This window comes from Podarcis liolepis (genome assembly GCF_965112155.1).
Source record: "Podarcis liolepis genome assembly, chromosome: 12".
Lineage (NCBI taxonomy): Eukaryota > Metazoa > Chordata > Lepidosauria > Squamata > Lacertidae > Podarcis > Podarcis liolepis.
The window spans coordinates 39,307,418-39,334,950 of NC_139563.1; the positions used below are offsets into that span (position 1 = coordinate 39,307,418).

The 27,533-nt window shown below is 40.5% G+C and overlaps 2 long non-coding RNA genes across 5 annotated transcripts in view; one reads left to right on the top strand and one right to left on the bottom strand.

Moving 5' to 3' along the window:
- Positions 1 to 312: 312 nt before the first annotated feature.
- LOC310690021 lies at positions 313 to 27,217 on the bottom strand. 2 transcript variants are annotated; one of them, XR_014517796.1, is made up of 5 exons: positions 27,102 to 27,206; positions 13,800 to 13,888; positions 7,838 to 7,974; positions 1,074 to 3,670; positions 313 to 897 (listed from the first exon to the last, which is right to left on the bottom strand). It is a non-coding gene; the product is annotated as an uncharacterized lncRNA (long non-coding RNA). The 2 variants fall into 2 exon arrangements; XR_014517795.1 differs by lacking the exon at positions 13,800 to 13,888 and having other exon boundaries at positions 27,102 to 27,217.
- LOC310690028 overlaps positions 11,029 to 27,533 on the top strand; it is an 83,915-nt gene continuing 67,410 nt past the window's right edge. For 2 of the 3 annotated variants that reach the window (XR_014517806.1, XR_014517807.1), the window contains exon 1: positions 11,029 to 11,156. This is a non-coding gene — a long non-coding RNA (uncharacterized lncRNA). The remainder of the gene's footprint in view (positions 11,157 to 27,533) is intronic. The other variant, XR_014517808.1, reaches the window with a different exon arrangement.

Genomic DNA, 27,533 nt, shown 5'->3' on the forward strand with positions numbered 1-27,533 from the left:
TTGATGACTTGAAAGAAAAGTTTATACTTTATAAACGTGATTTTAATTATCCACTTAGAAACCTTAATTCTGGGAGCTAGTTAATGAATGATACATGTGACTGGTTAGAGAGATTTTTGTCCGTCCCCCCCCCCACCTCATATCACAGCACAGAATACATATTGTCAAGTAGTCAATGGCTTTTCAAATTTTGGGGGTGGGGGGCTTTTTCGCATTTAAAATGGACCAATCTTGTTAAACCCTTTTTAGAGAGAATAGAATAGAATAGAATAGAATAGAATAGAATAGAATAGAATAGAATAGAATAGAATAGAATAGAACAGAGGCCTAAATTTCATTGTGCTTGTTCCTCTTTTCCACTGCTTGCTTCAGATATGGGGCACTATTTAACAGAGCAGAACAACAGGGTTCCCAAAACACTTCATAAGAGTCCAGGCACAGAAGAAATTAAATGAACCAGATAAAAATCTGTCTGCCCTTTTCACAGCTAGGACAGGTCATAAGCATGCAATTATTTAGTGAGATTGTGATGAGACAAAATTAAATACAAACTTTAAACACAGCTAGGAGCTCTTCCTGTTGCCTTAAAAATGCCTTGGGCAAAGACAGTACAGCTCAGGAAGGAAAATGTTGAGCGATTGCTAAAATAATGTAACTGTGCTAGCAGCTTTCTCCTTTAGAAAGCAAGTACCTTCCTTACTTGGATTCCTACTGAAATTAAAAGAACAGCAATGTTTTATCTCCCCAAGTCACTTCTCCCTTTGTGTTGTGTGCATTTTTGTTGTCAGAATCAAGTGAAAATAGTTAAATTGTGACTACACAATCAAAAGATGTGTCTTGATGCTGGAGTCATCAGTTTCAGAAAGTATCCTTGGCTGTTCCGTAGAGCAGGGTCTTCTCTGTTATGGCACCCAGTGGCGTAGCGTGGGGGGTGCAGGGGGGCCGGCCACACTGGGCGCAACATCTGGGGGTTAGGGTTAGGGTGCGCAAATCCACGGGTTAGGGGGCGCAAATCTACGGGTTAGGGGGCGCAAATTACTTGCCTTGCCCTGGGTGCTGACAACTCACGCTACGCCACTGATGGCACCCACTGTTTGTGGTTCTCCCTTCCACCAGCAGATCAGGCTTGCACTAGATTCAGGTAGGTAGCCATGTTGGTCTGATGCAGTCAATATATATATATATATATATATATATATATATATATATATATATATCCAGTAGTACCTTAAAGGTAAAGGTTAAGGGACCCCTGACCGTTAAGTCCAGTCGCAGACGACTCTGGGGTTGTGGCGTTCATCTTGCTTTACTGGCTGGGGGAGCTGGCGTTTTCCGCAGACAGCTTCCAGTTCATGTGGCCAGCATGAGTAAGCTGCTTCTGGCGAATCAGAGCAGCACACAGAAACACTGTTTACCTTCCTGCCGGAGCGGTACCTGTTTATCTACTTTCGCTTTGACATGCTTTCGAACTGCTAGGTTGGCAGGAGCTGGGACCAAACAACAGGAGCTCACTCCGTCGCAGGGATTCGAAACACCGACCTTCTGATCAGCAAGCCCAAGGCTCAGTGGTTTAGACCACAGCACCACCCGCGTCCCCCAGCAGCACCTTAGAGACCAACTAAGTTTGTTCTGAGTATAAGCTTTCGTGTGCATGCACAGTTATTCAGATACAGTGAAACAGAAGTCACCAGACCCTTATATATAGTGGGAGGGTGGGGTGGGGTTTTTCTCAGGAGGGTAGTAGGAGATGGGTGATTGACTCAATGGGTATGGGAAACCTGTTGACGACTGTTAACAACTGCAATTAGTCCTACAGGAAAAAGCAAGGGATAGTATGCATATGTAATGAGACAGGAATCCAATATCTCTATTAAGACCAGGTCTCTCCATAGTTTTCAGTTTAGTGATAAGTTGTAATTCAGCAACTTCTCTTTCAAGTCTGTTTTAGAAATTCTTTTGTAATAAGACAGCTGCTTTGATATCCTGTACTGAATGTCCTGGGAGATTGAAGTGTTCTCCTACTGGCTTCTCTGTCTTGTGATTTCTGATGTCAGATTTATGTCCATTTATCCTTTGGCGTAGGGTTTGGCCTGTTTGTCCAATAATGCCAGCAGTGCCCTTCAACTCTCTATGCACACGAAAGCTTATACCAAGAACAGGCTTGCACTGTTATCTTCCATTAGCAACTAATAAAAAAATGAATGAATAAATAAATAAACAAAGGTCCATTTATTTAATTAATTAACTATCTATAGGATTCGGTGATCTCTTTGTCATGTTAATCAAAAGCTTCCTGTTAGAAATGTAATCTTGTTGAATTTATTATTTTTAAGGGAAATTAGTTTATCGTTTGGAATTTTAATTACTTAATTTATAAGGCACATTTCAATAAAGAAGATCTAGAATTAGCTAGAAATCATTTAAACCAATTACTTGGTCCCTTTAAATAGGAGAGTGGAAATGATACAGATGTGATATCTTGCTGAGTTGCTACATGGACCACACATTTGTTTGTGTGATGTGCTCCAGTCTTTGTTGAATGTCTTTGTCAGTCTGTACCCATCTCGTGCCTTGGAAATGCATGTCACAAACAGGACTTCATGGCAGGATTTCTGGACTTTGGATATATCACATCCTGTACCAATGAAATGCAAGTTTACTGTCATCTGTCATCACTTGCCAATGTCTGTTAGACATATGCATTTCTTGGGGAGACCACCTGATCATGTTTGCACTTAAAAATAAAAATCACAATTGCAAATTCTGTATTGGATTCCTTAAGCACCAACAATCAGTCAGCCTATTCCTTCCCTTCACTGTTATTTTAGCTCCAGGCCCCACTTTCCCCACTAAGTTTTGGAACAGAGATATTTACAGAAGTCCTACTCACATCATTTAAAAATTGTCCCAGCACGACTTGTCCGTGTGCACAAGCTGCCGGGGGGCGGGGGGGGCTCTCATAAAATGCCTATCATATCAGTATTTTATGTTTAAACACTTTTTATTTCTCCAGACAATGTAAAATACACAAATGTGGCTCCATGAGGAAATGTTACAAAAGAGATGATAAATACGGTAATAAAAGTTGAACATCTCAAAACATTTCACTGGCTCCATGTTCAGAAGAAACTGTTTACACAGAAAAACACACGTCAGGCTGCTTTATTGTTGTTATTGCGTGTTAGATGTTAGAGATGCAATCTGTCTGCTTCACACATAAACTACAGTCTCCAAGTATCTTTGAGCATTGCTTCCAACAGACAGAGCAAGAGAGGGGGAGGATAATTTAGGAGGATGTTAAACCATCACTTCACTGCAGGAAAGAAGATTGTCTACAATGAGTTTACCACAGGGCAGCGTTCAGTCGAAGCTGATTGAACAAGCAGCTGGCATGAAGCATCCACACTGAAAACATCTGGGAATTGGTGCTGGCCATTGTGTTTATATTGGCCACACTATAATTCCATCAGAGAAGGGCAAATTTCCTCAGTCAAGACACAAGGTTAAAATGCTGAAGGTGAACAAGCCAAGCAAATGCCAGGTTGGTTAGTTCTCCTTTCCGCCCTGTGTTTTACACCTCGTCATTCTAAAGGACATAAAAGTTGAACAGTCATGTCTGTACTTCATTTAGGCTGGAGAAATGTCATGACCATCAGAATGTGGCAACTCTCTGGAAGAGGAAAGAGTAAGTAAGAGAATTTTGTTAGCAGCAAAAACAAATTTAGCAAGTAGCTCAAGATACAGATCAGAAGCTTAGCTCCTGAAAGGGAAAGATTTATCTTTGGGTTGATTTTGCTCCAAAACAAAGTCTCTCTAAGTCCAGTGTTGTGGTTTGTGCATTACAATATTCCCAAGTCGGGAAAGCAGGAGTTTGAGTTTTACAATCTGTTCTTGAAAATCCAGCATTTTATGAAGATTTTGTTAGCAAATGCATGACAATCAAGGACCTTTTCTGCTCTATTGGTCCACTTCTTAACCACAATCTACTACAGTTTTCCTCAATCCGCTGCAATGCCCAGAAAAAGCTGTTTAGCAAGAGGTGAACTGTTAACAAATCAGCAACTCCTAAAAGTCCAGTTCTTTTAATGTGACAGTGTCAAGCGAAAGTCACAATACTACTTTAACTATGTAAGTTTCACATAGTAAATATTTCTTATGTGAATTCTTAAGGAATTCACCATTGGCCCGTTTTTATGGGAAACCAGAGAAATCAGTGAGAGTATCTCCATGAAACATATCTTACTTAGGGAAGCTGCAGGTTCAGGAGACTAGAAGTAATCTAATTTCTCTCTCTCTCTCTCTCTCTCTCTCTCTCTCTCTCTCTCTCACACACACACACACACACACACAGAGAGAGAGAGGGGGGGGGGGCTTCTGGCCCTCTGCAATCACCATCAGGACTTCAAGAGCAGAGATGATAAGAAGTCTGAGTGGAAGTCCAGATCAGAAGGCATTTATGCATGTATTCTCATCACTGAGCTCCACTTACAAGGACTTTGGTAATGCTCTAAGAAAGGATAGGTCACCAGGAATGGCTGTAAAATTCCTGGCAGGTACAACATCTGATTCTGCTCAGTTTCTTTACTCTGCTTTTGTGGGTATTCAGCTACTCAGCTACTTTAGCAAACTTGCTCCAGACCAGTTAGAAGATCACCAGCCTTGCAAGTGAGACAGAGAATCCAAATTATAGAGCAATGGTGGTAGAGCAATGGTGGAAGAGTTTCTGTCATGGATCCTTACAGGAATCTGGAATACAGTGTGATTCACAAACCACTGAAAGTACAGACTTAAATTAGCTTAGCCTCACCAAAGCCAAAAAGAATATCTCTGATTAAAGCACCTGTATGCTGGCTTAAGTAGTTTTTCTATCACTTTGTGAATCATACAAAATTAAGTGGCTATAACTATATATCAGTCTAGAAGTAGAAAATAGAGCAGGAAAGCTGTTAGAAAGTCTATAAGCTTGTTAGATTACTTTGGGGCGATGGAGAGATATGGAATAGCAACATTGTTTGGTTAACTCTATGTGTGGGTTATATCTTATTTTATCTTTATTAAGTTTTACTAGAGATTTTCTTGCCTTTGTATGAGCTGTCAAACATTTATGTTTGGAAACCTTTTAAGTACATAGGGCCACATTCCATGCAGTCTGATACGAAACAGATTTCCCCTCCCCGAGTGGGTAGGTTTTGTTCCGACTTGTGCAAAAATTAGGAATAATTTCTTACAAGTTCCTGATCTCAATTCATGTCTAAACCAGATACAAATACATAATGGATTACTTTGTTCATTGAATAAACAACCCACAAATGCAACTTTATCAAGAACATTCCCGTGAAACAGATCTATAAACCTCCTAAATGCAACAAGACCTCATCAGGGATGTTAGGAGTAAATCTTAATTTGTCATTCATGAACACTTCAACCTGCCCCTCTAAATGAATTATGTGCTCCATCATTGACAGGAACGTAACAGACGACACTTTGGAGATACCAAATGAGACTTGTGGGACTGGTTTATTGAACGTTACACAGGTGTTAACTATAGAAGTGGGCTGTATAAGCTCAGCCTTGATGTTGTGCAGAAGCCACAAAGTCAGTGACGAGCTTGTCTCAGTCTGTACTGCTACCTTAGGACCTTTTCTTATTTTCATCTTGAATGCACCTAATTATTATGTAGAGAAGTTCTATTTCTATCCATGGAGAAAGAAATAGGAATGGTGGTATGTGGTGAGTACACAGACACCACAAACCTAGTCCAAAAACCTGTGGACTTAGATTCTATATCTCACATATCCTAGATAATATAAACACGCTGAAGTCTCTTCTTAGCTTCACAGTTCAGAAGTTCAACTGTATTGATAGCAGACATCATACCAATGAAATGGCACTTTCATGCCTCTAGAAGGCGCCAGAGAGGAGTCAAATTGGCCGTTCCAGAAGATGCCACCCAAGGATGCTGCACAACCAATGAATGAAATTAATTTGAAAGATCTGGTTTGTCCTCCTGATCATATTAACAGATGCGGACCTAAAGATGCAAGTTATCAGTGACTAACAGGGACACCCACTTTTGTGGTGTAATACCTGAAGAACAAAGCTCTCCATCATTACAACAGGCAGGATGGTAACCCTGAACCCTAAAGTATGAGTACCTAGTGTGACCTGATATCATCTTGCAGATGCAGAAAATAATAAAACAAATTGTTCATCTTGTGACAGCAAGATTTATTAGTATAAATGTACGTATTAGTCAATACTGGGAACATATATTAAGCAAAGTATATTTATAAGCTGACATTAAATTGGCAGTACATGTGTAGGAAAGGTTAGACTCCAGATCCATTTATTGCAGTAATAGTCACACCTGCTTCTCCAGCTTTGCACTGGCCCAAGTTGGTCCAAGTTGGCATGAATTATAGTTAGAGTAGGTGTAGAGCCATACCTGTGCAGATCACACCACTTATTAAAGGCTCTAATGTTTTAAATTTCATGTCATGGTTCTAGAACAGAAATCTTCCAGGCCAGAAGAAAACTTTTGGCAAGTAACTCCAACTCAGCTGTGGAAGGCCATTAATCCGAGGCAGCTCCAGTTCCACATTTATAAATGCAATTCTTCTTAGGTTTCAACATTATGAAAGCAACACTCTGTCTTAGCCAATAGGCCAGAATGTCCAATGCAGGACAGACCCACTCAGATAAATCTAATAAACAATAGGTGTTGTCTCTAAAGACATGGAATGCCTAGGGAAATTGAATATGTAATGTGAGGTGTAAGGCTGTTTATCTGTTTTGCCTGTTATTAGTGAATGTAATATACATTTGCCCATCTAAGCATATTCTGAACAATTCAAGATTAGGGCGAATATGAATATCTGACACAAGGCAAGTGATTTAAAATGTTGCTTCTAGTAGGGGGTATAATGGGGGGAAATACAATCTCTATATAATTCGATCCCAAGGTTTCTTGCACCCTTGGACATTAAGTATAAATGCAGTCTTCTTTTCAGCTGTACTAAAAATGATATGCATGGCTTTCAATAAATCCTTATATTATACTGTATTGCAGCCACCCTCTGAGCTGGTTGGGGGAAAGAGTGATATACTAGGCTTTCCATACATCAGGAAAAATCCTGACATGTCCTGTTTTTGGGGTGGTAAAAATGGCGTTGGGGGGAATGTTGCCGAATCGGCAAAATGTCAGGGGGAAACCCAGATGTAACACGATAGGGAAAACAGTGGAAACAGCTCCAAAGCTCAACAACTTTGGGGGTGTCAGGAATTTTACTTTTTGAAATATGGCAACCGTAGATATACTCAAGGCCAGACAATGCGTTTCATGGCTGAGCCAGGATTTAATCATGGGTCTCTCATAAACCAAACCCTGCACATCTAACCCTTAAGATAAAGAAGCTTCATGAGTTTAAGAAAGAGTCTGCCTGAAGTAAATATTATTCTCCCAAGATTTTCAACATTATTTTGTTTTCCCCCACTCTCTGCTTAATGGCTGGTTTACTGTTTTGTTCTGCTTTGCATAGTTCCTCTTGCCAGTTTTCAGTATGTTTGAGAGCTTTGTTCCAGACCAGTAGCCATGATGGCAGACTGTGGGCAGTGGGGTGAAGCAAAGAAACTTTGGCAAAATACAAAAAATGTATTTACAATGACGATGACAACAAAGGACTTTTTTTAAAAAAAGAAGTTTGATAGCTTCCAAATGGAACGAGGATGTGAAAAATAGCAATATACTCTAGCTAGAGGCTGTACAGCGTAATATTCTGTTTTAAAACTCCCTAATCTAGTAGAGGTCAAAGAAACAAATGGACATAAGAATGCTCACCGTACACGTTCTGTTTGCATCCTGTCAAACAGAGTAATTTTCTATTGGCTATTGAATTTGCCAGGAATTTTGGCGTGTTGGTCTGATGTTGCTTTAGGATTAGCAGAGCTTCTGTGCTCCAAGAACGCCTGGGCAACCTGTGCATTTGTAAGAGAACAGATTATTCCAAAGGTAATGTCCCAGTGCCCTTTCTTACAAAGGCAATTTACATGGTAGATGACGACCTTCCCACTTCTTGGAGAAGGCAGAACATTACTGAATGTTTGAGAGATTTGCTCAGACAAATATCTATGATAGCAGGCTATGGACAGCAGAGTGAAACAGACATTTTGTGAAATCTCCCCCCCCCCCCAATAGAACAATGGTACTAACATCCGGGAATAAAACATATTCTTTATGATTAAGGTCAGAAGACTGGAATCAAGACAAAGCATATTGCAATATTCTTTATCATCGTGTATATGATCAAAAATTGGTTTCCATTCTACTTCAAATTACTATAAAGACCTGCTTATTTGAACTACTTTTTTTTAATAAAAAAGAAGCAATATTTTTCACCCTCTGTATGCAAATCCCGCAGAAATTCAGGCATCCTTTGACATACTCTGCATGCCCTGTATCCTATATACAAGCCTTTTTTTCTAATTTACATGCATTCAGCTGCTTGCTTTATGATTAATATGCTATATATTCACTTTATAGAGATACTTGCCATCCATAGATTGCTTTTGTGGTTAATTCAAGGCCCTTTTCTTTGTCTCCCATCCATTAATCCAATGCACGTGCTAAAGTCTCTCATGCATCAAGAGAAGAATGCTCCCATATTGCCGCGTATGTGATGCTCCTATATCATTAGCCACCCTTCCTGTGTGTTTGTTGTACAGACTTCCTCTGCTTTCCTTTTTGGGCAAATGAGAAGCTGCTGGCTGTTTTGCATTTTTCTGTTCATCAAAATAAGCAAATTAGAAGCAGCAAGCACCACTGAAGAATTTGATGATGGGTTTATAGGGTGGGGAGTGAGTGGGGGAGAGTAAATTAGCTCAAAAAAGTGCTTAGCAACTTTGGAAAAATGGCCTCATAAATCCTCACAAGCAAAACTGGTTCTGGGCCAGGTCTGCGGGACGACGAAACTGAAAGCATGTTCCAGGGAATGGGGGAATCCCTCATCCCAAATACTTTCCCAAATACTCCCCAGTTCATCACTCAGCTGTTCAATAGTATGCAGAAAGCTGTGAGTGGAGTTGCTGTCACACAAGAAGGCATTGCATCTTGTTTCCACTACAGTCCCGTGTGCCTTGAAAAGCACTCCTATGGGTTTGGGGACTTCCTGGAGTGACTCTACGGGTTGTGGCACAGGGGGCTGCAGTTGGGGGTGGGATTTGGCAGAAATCAAAAGATCCTCATTGGCAGAAGGGAGTCTCTGACACTTTCGTGCCTTCGCCTGTGAAGACACCTACCACAATGTCCGTTCAACTCTCCCTCAGAACAGATTCCAACAGAGGAAAGGGAGCAGGTGAAAGAAGGAAGAATCAAAATGTCGAAACCCGGCGGAATAACATGCTGTCTTGTAAAAGTGCAACACCCAACGGGAGGCCTGGAGAGCATCCTTTGTGCGGGGGAGGGGAGGGTGCACTTAGGTTGTGGTAGGGAGCTGAAAGGTGGTTTCTGAGGAGATTGTGAGGGAGTTCTGAGGAAATCCTGAGGTAAATTGGTTGAAGAGCTTCAGGGAGGGGATAGCTGAAGCTCCGGGGGAAGAAAAAGAGGCTACAGAGAGAGTGAATAAAAAGAACCACAAACAGAGACAGCGCAGGATATGACAGCAATCCCCCCCCCCCCAAATATAGTGTTAATTTAACAGTAGCAGCTCCACAGTCAGGGAGCGACAAAGACTGAGGCCTACAAGCTGTGCCCCAGCCCAGGACTGTGTAGCCAGAGACAGCTCTGAGAGACTCTATAGTTAAATAAATTACAACACACATTCCGCCCCCCATTTTTTTACTTTAGTTTAGGGACTCACCGTAAATCTATTTGAATTACCCATATTGCTCCTTTCCTCCCCTTCTTGTGAAATAATAAATTCTTTGGTTGATTTGATTGACATCCTATGCCCTTTTAAAATGTGGTGTTTTTTGTGTGGGGAGGTGTTATTGGGTTGTTTTTATTTTGACTATATACTTTGTGGTTTTATATTTTGATTTTGTTCTGTGAACCACCCTGAGACCTCCGGGTATAGGGCGGTATAGAAATTCAACAAATAATAATAATAGCAGTTCCCCCCCCCCCCCGCCCTCCATTTTATGAAGTTGCCCACTGGTTTCCTTTCTACATTGTGTTAGGGAATGTGGAGCCAATGGGCTGAAAACAGCACACACTGTTTTTGTGCTCTAGCATTGTATCCCTCATAGATGCCATTGTGGCCTCTGGATTCCCCACCTCCATTGTCATATCACTGTGGCGGAACTGAGCCCAATCAGTGGTGCAAGTGAGGTCATTTTAGATTTTAGCTTTGTGAGCTGGCTTTGCTGCATTTGGGGTCTGTCCTGCTCATTCTGTGGCATGGGGCCCTGGACCTCTATCCCAAAGTCCTGCCCTGAACATACCAGAGCCCAATCCCAGTTGCCCAACATGGAATTGAATCTCAATAATGCAGGACACATCTTGGAGAAAGTGGACATCAAATGAATTAGCTACTTGCTTTTTGGCAAAGAAAGCATGGGAGCGATGCTGGCATATCAAGGGCAATTGCACAACTACAGTATATTGTTCCAGATTGTGGTGAGGCAGAAAAGTTGTTTTAAGAGGTCTCTCCACCTGCAAAATGCTCTCCTCTCTCTCCCAGGTGCCTCCATTTACACATTTTTGGTGCCAGGTGAAAGACATCCTCTCAGGTCTTCACTTGTTAACATCTCTATAGCTGTTGCTGTGGTAACCACTGACAAGGCCAATTAAGAAGGGCCTATTTAGTGGTAGCTACAATAGTTGTTCCTTCACATGTTAAAGTAATAAGAATTAGCAGTTGCTCAGATTTGTCTCTAGCACTGATCAAAATATAGTTGTAAGGCAGATAGCCAAAGTTAAGAGAGACAAGTTAGGCACTGCATGTCTGTTGCCTGCCAGGCCTACCTCTGCTTGGTGCAAACTTATGAGTTTCAACATTGCACTGCACTTCTAAACAACGCATAACCATGATTGGAGTTATAGTCCAAAAGTATCTGGAAGACAAGAGGTTCCCCGACTCTGGTTTAGACCGAAGACATATCAACTACGACACTATCAACAGCAGATGTCAAGGAACTAGATCCACGTTCTTCTATTAAAGGTAAGAAAAATACATACGTTATGAACATCATTTACTGGAAAAATAAGAAATGTTAACTAGTGACAACTTGAAAAACAATATGCAAGTGAGCATGTTTGCTCAGTGCCCACTAGGCAGGTCTTTGCAAGCTGTGATTTTCAGCATACTACTGGGAATTTAACTTATTTTCTTTACAAGCACCTACTTGTAAGGTCCCTCAGTAGCACAGTGGTTTTTCTTGAGCTTAGCGTGTCATGCGCGTAAAGGCAGTGACTATTTTCCCAGCACGCTCCAAACAATTTGAAGCTTTTTGCTAGAATAACAAATTAGTACTCACCGTAGCCAAACCCACAAATATTTGTATAATTAAACAGCAAGCTTAGTAGTCAGAAAGGGGAAAGTGTTCTCCAGTAGTTCATGGCGTCAAGTGGATTTCTCCCCCTATCCTGCTAGATTTAGTTAGATTAGCCAATCTGATAGATAGGGCAACCCTAAACATATTAAACAGTACTTTGAAGCATTCCCTTTCAGGAATGTTTAATTCAACACTTGCTTTGATATTTGGAAGGTCTGAAAAACACTGAAGGTGGTATTTAAATAAGTTCTGATCTGGCACATAGACCTTGAGGCTTTATTGAATTTTAGAGGGTAAGAATAATGAAATGCTAGATTAGAACAAAGGAAAAACAAAAGAATCAAGGTGACTTTTTGTATTAATCCCATACTCAGGATTCTATTAACCTACTAAGGGATATGATAGCCAAGGGGTTCATTCACACAGTTTGCTTCATTCTAATTGGTTGTAGGTTCAGGTTTCACATAACTTGCCTCTTGTCAGCTAAGTGGTAGTGTCAGCTGGGTGATATAGTCTTCAGCCTTTCTTGTTGTAAAGAGCTGTTTGGCCAGTTTATCTGAATGTGGTGCTAGCTGTATGTGTGGTTGCAGTGGTTTTCAACCAACTCCAGAAACTTAAATATGCCAGAAAACTTACTGGAATTCAGGTGCTAAACACTGGTGCGTAATTGCCTATGAAGCCAGCACAATAATGCTTAACTCTGACAGAACGTAATGTTTTGCAATGATATGCAGATGCAGATGTTGATATGCACCATCATAAGCATTTATGTGCTGGTCACAGGACTGAGTTGATACTCATGCTTAAAAGTAGTCTATTAACTGCAGTGGGAATATAGTGTTCCAGTCTCAGTGGTTGCTGAATCAAGCTGCTGATCTTTGACACAAAGTCAGGTTATTGAGCTACTATGGTTCTGAGTGTTATGGCAACATTGGAAATGCTCCATAGTTGAGGATGATCAAATCTGCAAGGGTATGGTACATCATGAAAAAACTGCTTGAAGGGTCATAGCACAATTTATGATGTAGAGACTATATGTGCTATCAAAGAATTTCTAATGCCTGTGGTGTGATTAGGGAGAGCTCTACCATGAGATAAAGATACTTGAATTATTTGGCTGTTCACTTGCTTCCACTTTGGAAGGCGTTATGAGAATAGGCCTTTGAGCTTGGTGGAGAGACAAAACATCAATGATGAAAACTCACAAGAGTTCAGCGGGGGGGGGGGGGAATCTAGGTTTCAATATCATTAAGGCACATACAAATCCATTCAGGTTGTAAACATGCTATACAGTCTCACATATTGTGCTCACTTATAATTTCACCTGCATGTACCCACTCTAATCCCCTTCCTTTGCAACTGAGGAGAAACAACAAAGCTAAGATTGGTGATGTTCCAATCTTTCTTAAGATATATGATTTTAAGTCTAACAGTTCAATCCTATACATTTCTACTCAGAAGTAAGGGCCACAAAGTACAATGGGGAATAGGGTTGTATCTAATAGACTGTATTCAACTAAATTTTACTCAGAATGGACCTACTGAAATCAATGGATGTAACTAAGGTACAGAGGTGTAAAATTTCCAGAAATATTGAAGCCATGTGGGGCCGTTGATTGTAAATTCTAATTATTTAATTGATTTCTTGAATCAGAACCAACTTGCTGCAAAGTGAGGCCCTATTTGTGTTTACTCATCAAACCCACTCCTTGTTTTTGCTGATTTGCCTCATAGTGGGACACTTAGCATACTACTTGCCTCTGTCCCCAGTCTTATGCCCCCTCTGCATATTACATCTATTAGCCTCATTGTCTCCATATGTTACTAATGTAGGCTATCCTGTCTAACCCAGATTAAAGCATACTGTGTATGGAAATCAGAGTGGTGATCAGTAAATCTCATAACTAGAACTCATAAACTAAAATTCTTCTCTTAACCTGAAATTATTTTCAAGAAAGGAGAATACATTATTCTAAAATTGTTTTTCATGAAAGAAGTAGAGTAAACCAAAAATTCAGGGTGAAAGTCTTCTAGAGCATTTATGGTAGAGCACAGAAAATAAACTAGCTGGGGCTTTAACTGAAAGGAGCAACTAAGTATGGATTTACATTATAATGCAAGCCAAGTCAGGTCCTCTATAATCATAGACCATGAATAGTCCTTCACGGTTGAATATGAAAAAGATAGTTTGCCTTTCATTCCTGTTCCAAAAAACAGTGGCCCATTTACAATTTGTGGCATTAAACCCTGATAGCCACACAAGCACATTAGCACTGGATTAAGGGAGATTAGATGCTATGATAACTCACATTCTGAAGTCCCATGCCTCCCTGAGGCATGGTGGTTCCGCATTTTATCTCAAGTCTTCTCTCACTAGGCAGAGCTTCTGTTTGTCACTCTGTAGTGATAAAGGGGAGACATCATCCTGCTGCTGCCTTTCTGTTTGAGAAGGCAATGGTGGAAGCATTGGGTCCTGCAGCCAGCCCAATGCAAGTACATGATTATTTAATAATCCCTCTGATAAAGTTAATAGGTTGTGCTCTTACTGACACAGCCATTCACTCAGGACCCATATGCTTGCACAATGACAGCTGTGCAACCACACACCACTTTACATTCCCTAACAAACTCTCTCACCATCTGGTGCTGAATGCATCACTAGTGATACAACTGAATCCAGGAGCACCTCCAAACTGTGCACCTTCACATTCAGGGAGAGAGAAACTCCATCTGGGGTAGGCAACTTACTGACTTCCCAGACCTGGGAGCCACTCACCCACAGAGCCTTGGTCTTGCCAGGATTCACATCCAGTTTGTTAGCCCTCATCCAACCCACTACTGCATCCAGACACCAGTCCAGGGCATTTTTAACCATTCCCAGTTCAGATGTTACAGAGAATGAGAGTTGGCTACCATCAGTTTACTGGTGGCACCTTGCTCCAAACCTCCTAATAGTTTAGTGGGCTCAAGCCTATTGAGTTCTCTCCCAACCGAGGCTTCTTCTTTGATGAACCTCAGGTGCACAAGTAAGACTGTCTTGTTCCAGCCAGCATAAAAACTAAAATAGTTTTATGATAAAAGTTATTTTTTAATGGATCATTTTCTGTCTATTGTTTTTATGTACACGGTATTGAAATGTGAATAATGAAGTGGTATATACAAGTTGTAAATAAAATAAATAAATAACATTCCAGCCAGGCAAATGCATCTGGAAAGACATGGAGCGGGACCAGTCAGTGGTGCTTTCCCCCCACCTTTTTTTTGGCAATGCATGGCTGGCCACCATAAATTGAAATATTATGCAAATCTAGCAGAGAGAAAAAACAAGGCATGCTGTTCATTAAAGGTTTTATTTTCTACAAAGGAAAGGAATCCTAAATAGGTGAATAACAAATTTTGACAGGTGTACCTAACCCTCTCCTCCCCACCATGATGTGGTAGAAGTGGCAGCTGCTGAGGTTGTTTTTTGTTAACATCCCCAAGGACACCTACACTGGTTTTAACCAATTTCATTGCAGTGGGTTCTTTCAATGAATAGTGGTGGGTTGTGGTAGTAACAGCCTGAGATGTCTAGTTCTCGTGCAAAACTGTACCCCTGGGTTGATTTCCAGGACTGATGGGTTTATTTAATACTATAGTGTAAGTTCATTATATGGACACTATCTAGAGGCTACATAATCCTTGCCCTGTAAGGCATCTGACAAAATATGCTCAACACAAAGGTGGCTTGGGACCATTACATAGTTCACAATTAGCCTACTGTTTTATTCAGCCCTAGCTGGCAGGATAACACCATCATTAATTTTACTTTCCTTATGAAACAGCAGCACTTTGTTACAGATACAGGCCCTTCCCCGCCCCCAGGAATGGGGACATGTCCCTTTAAGAGGTTTGGACTAGCTACCTGTCCCAGAACCGCCAAACAGGTGCAACTTCCAGATGAAGATTTTTTATTTTTTTTAAAGCAAAGCACAACATTTTCGGAAACTGAAGACTTGGTGAAGGAGGATTTTTCCCCTTCTAATTTATTTTTAAAAATCCATACACAACAACAACAGATGTCCTAGGAGTGAATGCAGGGCTGTAATTCACTCTTAAGGTTCTGTTGCTGTTCATAAACTGCTCAAGCGCTTTATGACATAAGCAGAGTCCCTCAAGTGAATTACAGCCATCTATCCACTTTGGGACCATACATTATCATATGTAACTGGCAGCCAAGATACAGTTGGCTCATGTCACAGACTGGCTTTGCAAGCAGATTTCTAATAAGGCAGAAGTGAATCTGTAACAGTAGGAGGAAGCTTATTTTTTATTGCACCCCACCCCTTTTATTAGGAGGGACAGGAGAGAGCAGAGCTTCCACAAGTTTCCTAGCAGGCTGAAAGATAGTGATTTGGGGGTGGGTGGGTAGGAATCTCTCTGCTAGATATACCAATGAATGAACTGTGGCTGCTTTTAAATCTTGCACGTCCCATGAAGCCGTCATTTCACTTGCCCTGACTGCTTTGCATGATAATGGTGGAGCTGTACATTATACATATGAAGTGATATGTGGAACAGGTGTTCTGTCCCACAGCAGGTTAAAATGGGCCATATTCCTTTGGGAAATAGACATTTCACAGCAACAATAACAACAACGAAAGAGGGACCCAGATGGAAGATATTTCTGTATCAGTGAAGCTTTAATATCGCCATCTAATAAAGATTTAAGATGTTTCTCATTCTAGCACAGTTTTCAACTTATGCCTGAGAATTACACCAGATACACCATTTTGTCGAATGCAGTGGCATGCACAAATAATTGACCTATCACAGCTTTATCATCAGCAATAAACAAATGCATTTTATTATTATTTTCCTTTTTCTTTTCTTTTTTAAGTCCCCAAGGTGAAGTTTCAGAGTGTTACACAGTCAGATTATATAGGCTGTAGCAAGGGTGGGGAACTTTTTTCATCCCAAGGGTTATAATGCCGTTGGGACAAACCAGTCCTGTTATTTTCCTTAACTACTCGGCTGCAAACCCATCCCATTAGAATTTGTCACAGAGAACAACCACATGTCTGTTTCCTGCACTCTTATTTGGGTGTATTAAGCAGTGAGAGCATGAAACCCCCACTCTGAAACTGTAAAGTCCGCACAGTTTTGCCATATGCAGTTTAGCTTGCATGTGGAGAACCAGTGTGTTGTAGTGGTTATTTTCAGACTGGAATAGGGGGGTATCTGGTGTCAAAGCCCACATTAGCCATGAAGTTCAATGGGTGATCTTGGGTCTCTCTCTGTCTCTCTCTCTCTCTCTCTCTCTGCCTAACCTACCTCACAGGGTTGTTGTTAAGAAGATGGAAGGGGGGAGGAGAAGCTCAGAGTTCCTTGAAAGGCAAGTTAAAAAATTTATATGTATGCACTGATGAAGCACATCTGCTGAATTAGAAGACAGGGGTCACAATTCCATTAACATGGATAGGAAAAAGGCAATGCAAAATTACTAATGCAGTAGTGGAAGATTTTATACTGCTTCCCCTGCTCCACAAGGCATTATTTCCCCTCCCGTCCAGGAAGAGCAGCAATTCCTGGGATGGCGTGTACATACCAGGCCTCTTCTTTACACAGTCATGAAAACTACATGGACTTCCAAGTAATATCAAACTAAGTTTGACTCAAAGTAGATCAATTGATTTCAGTGGGTCTACTCTGAGTGAGGGTGTTATGGGATGTTAGCGAAGGGGTAGTACCTCTGGTAGAGAACATGTTGTGTTTCTTCTATGGTAATTTGACCACCTTTGGTCCCCAACCTGCACTCAGCTCTCACTTGTATCTCCTATAAGCTGTCAGCATGTAACGGCCACACCGAGGGAAATGGCTTCGACTGACAGGCTAAACCAGGGGAGGGTAGCCAATGGGTCTCAAACTCCTGTTGAGTTAGTGACTTCCCTTGTATGCGAGGACAGGTTCTAGCAGATTGAACAGAGAAGACCAATAGTGGGTCCAACAGTTAAGAAGGTAGCTACTGCATGTGTTGTAGAGGGAAGTGAGGGGCAGTTGGGGCTTGTCAACCTGGGAAGGTAGCTCATCTAGGAGAAGGAAAACTCATCCTAAACTTCCTCTGCTTGTAGCTTTACTCATTCATAAAAAAGTCTTTGGGAGTAAACCCCAAGGAAAAATCTGTACCTGCTGCCTTGTGGGACATCTTTGGGGAAGAAAAAGGCTAAGGAATTAAACCCTACACAAATCCAGTGTGGAGTCCCTAAGATGGTTGGGTGGCATATTGTGTGCTCCTTCCAGCAACTCCTGCAACCAAGCTGGTGGCAAATGTATTGCTCTGCTTTTCTTTGGACCCCATCAGCAAGGCCAAGAGGTGGGTCTTTTTGTTTGAGCAGCCCAGGCTTGTGCACCATAAGAAAGGTCACTTCAGTGCTGCTAATGCAGCAAAACAATGCGGGAGGCAGCAAGTACAAGTTACCAGTCTTTGCTGCCACAGCGGGCTCTGTGATTCTCCAGTGGTTTGGTTTCATCCCTGGAAGTGCACTCCATTGTCTCTCGAGACAGACAGATGCCAACAACTCTGAGCAAAGCCTGGTTGAATACTATGCCAAGTATGTACTGCTGCTGACGTTAACTTACAGCAAAAGTTCTTTAGAAGGGAGCACAGGTGAATTATGTATTGCCCTTTCTTGCCCCTTGCCGTACTGTGTCTCAGCCACTGTATTTCCCAGTCCTTCCCGGAGATGCAAATTTCCCCCGAAAGTAAATTTAAAAAACCCAATTTTATTCTGTGACCAGGATTATGTGACCAGAAATAACCCCTACCAGAAGAATGATGACATAAAAACATGTGTGTGTCTTAGCGTGTGTATGTGGTAGAGGGAAGACATTAGCTCACAGTTTCCACCCATCCATATTGTGCTTTAAATCTCCTCACCACCCACCAAACATTTTGTAAGAATCCATCATGACCTGGGCTGGATCATGCCATGTCTCACCTAGCTTTCGTGGTGACACTGTAGTGAAAATGCTGTCCTAGCATTCTGTTCTGTTGATTTAATTGTCAGTATAACAGCTATGGGATCAGGTTGGGACTGACATTAAAACACACACACACACACACACACACACACACACACACACACACACGTCTCCACTATCAAAACATGTTCTATAGATTATTTCATAGGTCACTAAGTAGCCTACTTTATATACCAAAGTGCTGGCATTGCACAGAACCTTAGACTCAGTGGCACATAAATATTCAAGCGTGGGTTGCCTGCAAAAAATTGTAAAGATGAAATAAGGAAGGTGTGAAGTTAGAGGCTTGATTTATATGAGGGAAACTTGCACTGCGAATATTGCTGTGGGCCTGGCTCCTAGAGACAAGATTTGTTAGTACAAACTGTCTCTAAATATTTATGCTCCGCTAAATAATTGCTAAATAATTCCAGTTCTCAGCTGGAAATTCAGGATTTGGACTAGCTGAAATTAGTCATGGAGTAAAATGGTATATTGGTATTTTATACAGCAGGACTCTTATCCAATGACACTTGTAAGTTTCAGGATATAATTAATATCCCTTTATAAAGTGCTCTCTATGGCCTGACACTGGAGCACTTCTTTGAGAAGTATTTCGTTGAAATAAATGAAGCACTTAAAGGCAATATATTCAGGGTTATTTATCTGAGAATTATTAAAGACATTTACATTTTCTAGCTCCAACTGTATGAACTTCACTGCATAACCTTCTTCGCTGTAGTCCCAATTTGATTGTGTGTCTGTGTGTGTGTGTGTGGGGGAGAGAGAGAGAGAGAGAGAGAGAGAGAGAGAGAGAGAGAGGCGCACTAATGAAAGAGAGACAAATGATTCTATTACTGTCTTTAGGGCACTTTTTCAATGATCCATTTTGCCACCCTTGCCGATAGTTTCTGGGCTCAAGATTAACGATAGGTCCTCTCTAAGGGGTATTTTTATAGAGAGACTCTAGAAGAAATGATTTTTTATGAACATACAGCCATTCATTCAAAGTACCAGAGAAACAGAAACAGCAACAATTGCTCATGACTAGGGTACTGTGGTAATAGAATTATTCTAAAATTAAAATCCAGAAACAAAGCAGCATTACAAGAGATATGGTCATAGTTGGGAATATTCAGGTAACAAAGTAAGATAAAAAATCTTTAGGGCATGAACCACTGAAAATTGAAGAATTAAGCATCTCTCCCAGCTCTACTAAAGTGAATGCTACTGTAGTTAAAATACATTCTGCAGCATGTTCATGTACTTACATCTTTATTTACTAATAAAATCTAAAATATTCTACTGATTCCTCTTTTTGTGGGGAAGCCTCCCAAAATGTAACTTTTTAAATGTAAGACAGTAGATAAATAAATATTCACTTGCACTTTACTTTACCATGAAAACCCCGTCCCCTTTTTAAAAAGCATCAATTTATCCAAACTGGTGATGGGAATTCTCTTCCAGTTTTTGGAAAACCCCTATCTTCTCCGTTTCTTATTTCTTGAACTTAAGAAATGGCTTGATGTGAACGAACTTTGGTTCTTTGAAGAAAATAAGGGCACTGAAACATGTATTCCCAAACTCGGAGCATGGGAAGATTCCTCAAAAAAATTATAATTTGGCATAATATTTGAATTGTTTGATTATGTATAATTTGGAATATTTAATGTTGTTTGATTGGATTGTTAAAGTGAGAAATTTAATATATATTTTTTTTTAAAAAAGAAGAAACGTATATTCTCCACACAACACAGAAATGATGTTATCAAACCATGACCTCCAATTACTATATATTTATCCTCTTCCTCCTCCAAAGAATTCAAGTCAGCATATAAATTTTCCAGGTCCCAAATTTATTTTCAGAACCATTCTAAAAATTAGGTTAGGCTGAAAGCCACCCAGAAAGCATTGTAGGGATATAGGGTTAGGGTCCCCCTCATCTTACTCTTAAACTATACAACACAAGGTCTTGACTATGCCAACAGAAATTCTAGACCATGTGCAAGAAGGGAGATGACAAAGTACCCAGCTGAAAGCTTGGACCAAAACTGCTTCATATGTCAACTAGCTCAGATGCATGGATTAAAAATGGTGCATTGTTTTGTTTTGTTTCTATTTTTTTGGCAGAACTATTCAGTGGACTGCCGCCTGAGAGGTGGGATAAAGTCTTGAAACTGGAAAAGCATTGTGTTATCTGCTTTCTTTTCCACAAACTCACCTTACCAATGCCCTTCAACTTATTCTTTATTATTATTTATATAGCACCCTAAGTGTGCAGGAAGGCAGCTCCTTGCCCTGAGGAGCTTACAGTCTGAAATTCAACACAGGAAACATAGGAAGGAAGTGGTAGCATTGATAAACTGAGAAGCAAATGCAGTTGTTTCAGTTGTAATTAGCAGTGTAAGTTACAGAACATGAGTATTAAAAACATGAGTATTGGGGAGTTATGTCAAAGGTTGCAGGGCAAGAGTTGGTTTTGAAGAGGCCCCCATATCACACTAATGATCATGACCCTCCACTCTTAAGTACTTAATGTTACTGAACTCACTTCCTCCAGCGCACACACAGATAATTTATTTACATGTGCCATGATGCACTGGCTACGAGATATGATGTTGTTGGACTTGCCTTTCAAATAGGAGTCTGTCCCAGTCACACTGAAAAGGGGTAATGAGGAGTCTGTTTTCCCCCCAATAACAAAAGGGTACCAGAATAGGGGTAAAGAATCCTTCCTCCCCTACCCATGGCTATACCCCACCCCCAGCTTCTACAAAGATACTTTTCTCTCAGTCCACCTCTGATTTACTAGAAGTGAACCTGGCTGCATAAAATGTGCCTGAGTGATGGGTCCAAAGGATCAGGAACAGGGGGAGGGGGGCTATTGTGAACATCAGGTTAACCCTCTTGCACTCACCAACAAGCAGCACCTACCACAAGGCAAAGTGGGTTTAGGGGTATTCCACAAGTGTGCCATTTCCACTGTTGAAACTGGGATCCCAATCCTCAATGTGATATGCATCTAAAGATATGTGACCTGGGTGTAACAGCAGTTAAAGAAACAGATCTGTTGCTGTTATGTCTTGCATCAGTCTGAGACACCCGACCAGTTCCTCTTTCTTTCCTTTTTTGCATTGGTTGTCATTATAGGGTTCTTGACTAGAGCTAACAGCCCTTTGTCTTGACTGTAGTAAACCCACCCAGTGGTAACCAATTTGTAAGCTGCCCTGGGAATATTTATATTGAAGGGCAATGTATTAGAAAATCAGATTAATTAGTTAATCTAGTTTAAATAGATTAAAAATTAGATAAAATTTTAAAATTTAGAGAGGAACTTTGGATACTTTCAGGCTACAGCATACAACAGAGACTAATCTTCTGGAGCTGTTACATATATTTGAATATTTATGCAAAAAAAAAATCTCCTTTATGAAGTCTCAAATGCTCCAAATCTAGCTTAATCAATTAAACAAACATTAAATGTGTTTGAGTATCTTCTCTCTTTCTCTTATCAATATAACTCTCAAATGCTTTCCCTTCACCGCCCAAGGTGATGAAAAATAGATTCATTTACTCTCTAACTGCTCATAATTGTGGTTTCAAGAAATTTTCTTCTGATTTTTGAAGCCACAAGTAGACTTTATGTGGCTCTAAATCTGCAGTTGGTTTTCATCCCACAATACTCGAGGGTATCACTCTCCTTCAGGCAGCTATTGTTTGCAATCAGAAGATAAAGGCACTCTTGATAACACTCCCATAATCATGTTAATATTAATACTTTGGTAGATACTTTATCCTCTAGTGATAGATTTAAACAGTTCAGGGTCCCCCGCCTCTTATGTTCAAATCTTTATGAACAAAACATTAGCAACTTGATCCACAGATCAGGGCAAAGGGGGTTATTCTCACAACGTGTAAGCACAGTATACCCATATATCTGTGCAATGTCTGTATAACTATTTCTTACAGAGAGAACATGAATCTTCCGCTGCCTGTGCAGTCTAAGCAGCATTTGTTTCCTATAATTTCTACAAGCTGATCTGCATCTTCTGGAGAAAAGCAAACATGAGAGAGCCCTTCTGGGACTGCACTACTTAACAAGGACAAATGGGGCAAAGGTGTTTCACGTAAAAAGGACCTATAGATAGAAAAATAACACATCTGGGGAAATGATTGTCTCACTGAAAATGTGCCAAGTCTGAGGGCTTTCTGGCTTGTGGAAATTGACACAATTATCCTGCCAGGGGGGTTCTGGAACTTGTGGTGGTAGTTACCTCTGTTGTTGCAATTGATATTTCCCTGCAAAACTGGAGAGAACCTGTTGCCACATCCACTGTTTTCACCCACTAATGTGCTAGGTTGTTGGGGGTGGCAGGGGAGGTGGGCGATGGAGGCAGGTGTTCAACATTTAAGTGCAGCAAGCCCCTATTTGACTTGTACCTCTGAAGGAAATTCATCTTCGGCTGTTCGACAGTGGAATTTGCTGCCAAGGAGTGTGGTGGAGTCTCCTTCTTTGGAGGTCTTTAAGGAGAGGCTTGACAACCATATGTCAGGAGTGCTCTGATGGTGTTTCCTGCTTGGCAGGGGGTTGGACTCGATGGCCCTTGTGGTCTCTTCCAACTCTATGATTCTATGATTCATCTTCCACTAGACATTTGGTTTGTAGATACGTTCTCCCCCTCATTTAATCCCCATAACAGTCCTGTGAGATAAACTAGGCTGAGACACAGTAACAGGCCCAAGGTAAGCTTCACAGCCAAGTGAAAATTTTAATCCTAGTTTCGCAGGTCCTAGTCCAACACTCTGATCACTAGATCAGACTTTTCAACAGCCTGCTCAATAATCTGGTCCTGGTCAAAAACAGCTTCAATTTCTGTCATCAGAAAACTAATCAAGTGCGAGACCAACTATAGATATTCTTGACTGTTCTGCAACTATATAGGGGAGTTTTTAATGTTTGAAGTTTTATTCTGTTTTTAGTCTTCTGTTGGGAGCTGCCCAGAGTGGCTGGGGAAACCCAGACAGATGGGAGGGGTATTATTAGAGTTTAAAAACCTTTTGGATAGGAGGTGGCATGGCAGAACACATGGAAGCAGTAGCTGACAGAAACTAATAGGTGCTGACTGAACAGACAGGGCAAGGAAGTTAACAGGGCAAAAAGAAATAGGCTCACTGGCAGATGAGTGGAGGAGCTTCTGAAACCTGACTGTAAGCTTATAAGTAGATCTGATGCACTTAGGCCTGCAGATTAAAATTAGGTTATATATATATATATATACACACACAGCCATATTCCATACCACTTTTTGTATCAGGATAACAACATCACAACATGTGGGGCTATCTGCTTCTAGAAGAGGTGACTACGTTATTAGATAGCATTCTTTGTAGTGCATCAGTGCATCCCAAAATTCAGGTCTCTGTTTCTTCTGGTGCCTGGTGCTTATATTGATGTTGGTATACCCCTTCCCCCCAAATCTCTGCTGAGCAGTGTACAAAATTCCAACTGTTTGGCATTTAACCAGGGTTTGTGTTTCTGTCAGGACAATAAGGCACAATGGAGACTATAGAAGGCCTTAGTGTCTTTTTGATATATGTTTTATTTACACATATATAACCAGAAGCTTTCAATGGAGGGGCTCACAGCAGCAGCATCCAAAAACGTCCTAGCTTACTCCATAGTAGCAGCATCAGCATCCTTTCTGTGCAACCTCTTTTGGTGTGCAGGGCACATCACAACCTAAGTGTTCCTCTTTGCTCCCTGGTTACATCACTACCAACCCTCTTCTAAAAACCAAACCGTTTTTATATACAAAGAAAGGGAGGGAGGACTCCATTCATTTGTATTCTAACACCCATTTCCTTTGGTGCTTTGAACTCCTCATGGCTAATCCCCCAGAAGGTCATCTCACAGAGAGATTTGGACTAGGACTTCAGTGTTCAATACGCAACCTAGGAAGTGTGCCTGCTTAAATAGCTTTTACATGTGCCAAGAACAGAAGATTATTGGTGGGTAATGCCCTGTTACACACTTGGGTTTGCTATTTCCTCTAAGGAAATTAGCTTTGACACCCCCTAAATTCTACCCCTATAAATCTATAACAATATGATAATCTCTAGCAAACACTATAGATACCTCAGATTGTCTTTCCTTACTCACCAGTGTTATTCATGTGCTGTCTGTGTTGAGTGACACTTGCTAACCCACATCCACATTACACCCTCATCAGGTCTCTATATCAATTTCACTGTGCCAGGGTTGCTAGAGATATGGCAGTGGGTGCTATCAGTTTGCTGAAATAACAACTGATTTTGTTGCTCACTTTCCTAATTACTTGCATACATATTGAATGAGACAACCAAAGCTCCTTTTGTCAATCTGCCCTAAAATACTTGGTTTATAGGGGTTATTGGCAATCCTATGGCTCTACCACTCGAGATAATACCAATTCCACCCACAAAGTGCTCTGGTGCAGTGCTCTAGTGTCCTCACCATCTGTTTTGTGGAATGTGATAAAATCTCTTCTATAGGGCCTCAGTTCTAAACATGACTTCATAGCACTTCAAACCACACAATCTGACAGGATGAGTGGCACTGCTAAAAACCTGCAAGTGAAGCTTATTTTTAAAATGTTGGGGCTATTCCAGTAATTACATTTATCTTATGACAAAGGCAACTATGATGTGTGAAATAACTGTCAAGATCAAGTATAAAGGAATGCAGAATTCATCAGTAGGGGCATGCTGATAAAGTAATTACCTTATCATTTGGTGAAAATAACCTCATTTGATATTGATTAATTGGCCTTGATAATAGACCCACAAAGTGAGGACTACGTAGAAGGTTGAGTGGAGATCTTATGGTGTCCAGCAAATTTTCTGTCTGAACTTTGCTCAGAGGAAAGTTGAGGTTGTTAAGTCATGTACTGGAAGTCATATACTGGAACATGTCTGGAACCCTTAGGAATATTCATTTCTGTTTTAGTGGCTTTGACCTGCTTCAAAATTAGTAGGAAACCATGGTTTCCTCCTCTGTGAGCAAATCTACATATGCACTCTCCCATCTGCTTTCTTTTTCTTTTTTATGTCAGAAGAGGAGCTTTCGCTTTTAAACTAACCACTGTTTCCCATGTTACTCAAATCCAGGGAACTGTGCTTAATTTCAACTAAGGTTAGTAAGAACAAGCCAGGATCAAACCTTAATTTCTTATCGCTTTTGAAGGTTACTAGGACTACAGAGATTTCACAAATAACCTGATTGTAATGGTTTACAAGTACCCAATGTATTGGTGGATCTATAGCTATAGATCTATAGTGGACAATTGAGAATATCCAGTATTGTGATCCAGAAGTTAAAAACATACATAGCAATCAATCAACTTTATGGTCACAACTACGATAGTGTTGCGCAAAACTAGGACATGTCAGGAATTTTCCTGACATATGGCAAGCCTAGACTAAGATCCTTGTCCATTGGGAGGCTATTTTTGTGCCTCCCTACAGTGAATATAAAGTGTGTTTTGCTGTTCAAAACAGCTGGTGAGCATTCTTTTGTGATCTTTGTCCTTATTCTATAGAACTTGGTCCATTATTTCCCATTTCCAAGAAATATTTTGTGTCCACAGTCTTTTAAAGTGACATTTTTGTCAGTTTTTAAACTTTGATTTTCAAACTGTCCAAGTTACTTAATATGTAACTCTTTTGATTACTATTACTATTGTATTACTATCGTACAGTATTTCATTATTCCTAGTTGGGTAGGAACGCCAAATATAGTGGGCCTGCCACTTACGTGTAATTTACTTAGGTGGTTATGACTGAAAAATGAATGAATGGAGAGCAGGGAAAACCCATCACAGAAAAAGCTTGTTAGTTCCTCTGCCTTGCTTTCTGGGCTCTGAGAAGGTCACATGAGGGAAAGCCGCTTGCATTGTTGGGAAAAAGCACCAAGGCAAAAGCCAGCTCCAGATGGCTGGAATGCAAAACAGGACCTGGTAATTGAGGCAGAGGGCCTGGCCTGCTCTGGACAAGTAGGGATGGTCATGCAGGGTGTGGTTCCAGGGGCTTCCTAGCTTTTCATGATTTTACTGTTGTGCATGGACCCCCAGAACTGAACCCTTGCATAAGTGGCAGGCCCACTGTCTTATTATTTGTGTATGTGTTTGTGTATTCAGATTAAAGCTGTGGGTGTCTATATTGTATGCTTCCATGTGTAAAGGATTCAAAATTTAAGATTTCTGAACTTAAGTTTTAATAGTTTTGCCTAAGTCTGGTGGGAGTTTGGATTCTGGGTGGCAACTGAACCAATAAGACAAAATAGAAAGTTACAGTAATAAACACAGGCACAACCTCTTAATTAAGGAATATGGAATATAGCACATCAAAGGGAAAACTTTTACCTATTATTAATTATGACAATAATTTCTATCTCATAACATTTCACATAGCAACTGTCACCAAGAAGATCTACATTTTGAGCTGATGGCACATCTATCAGTTTTTATCCAAACAGACACAGACACACTTTCACACAGAGCTTATTACTATTTAATCTTCCATTCCATCAGCTTTCTAAAATCTTGATTCCACAAGACGGTGAAATATGGGCCTACCTTTAAACATATGAATCAACACAAATGCTCCTCCCAGTCCAAGAATTAGACAGAGACACATTGAATTGGGACCCAAAACTCTTATGATGTACTCACTCACTACCCTTCTATTTAAGTGTAGGTAAATTATAATAGCTTCGCAGTGCTTAGCACATGTAATAACTTGACCTAGAAAACATCTCTTTGGCAAGTTCCCACAGAGCATTCTTTATTATGAACTTTATTAATAAATAAGTGCTGTTATCAGTCTTTGATCATGCTATCTTTTAGTTGAAGTTGATCCATCTCCTTTATCCACAGTTGTGAAATTGCTTGGATTGCAAAACAAAGTATTTGATGAGGGGTCATTACAAGACATGAGAAATTAAATGGCATTTCAAAAGTTACATGTACTGGGTAGCCTATATTGGTAGGAATCTGATTCTATAATTT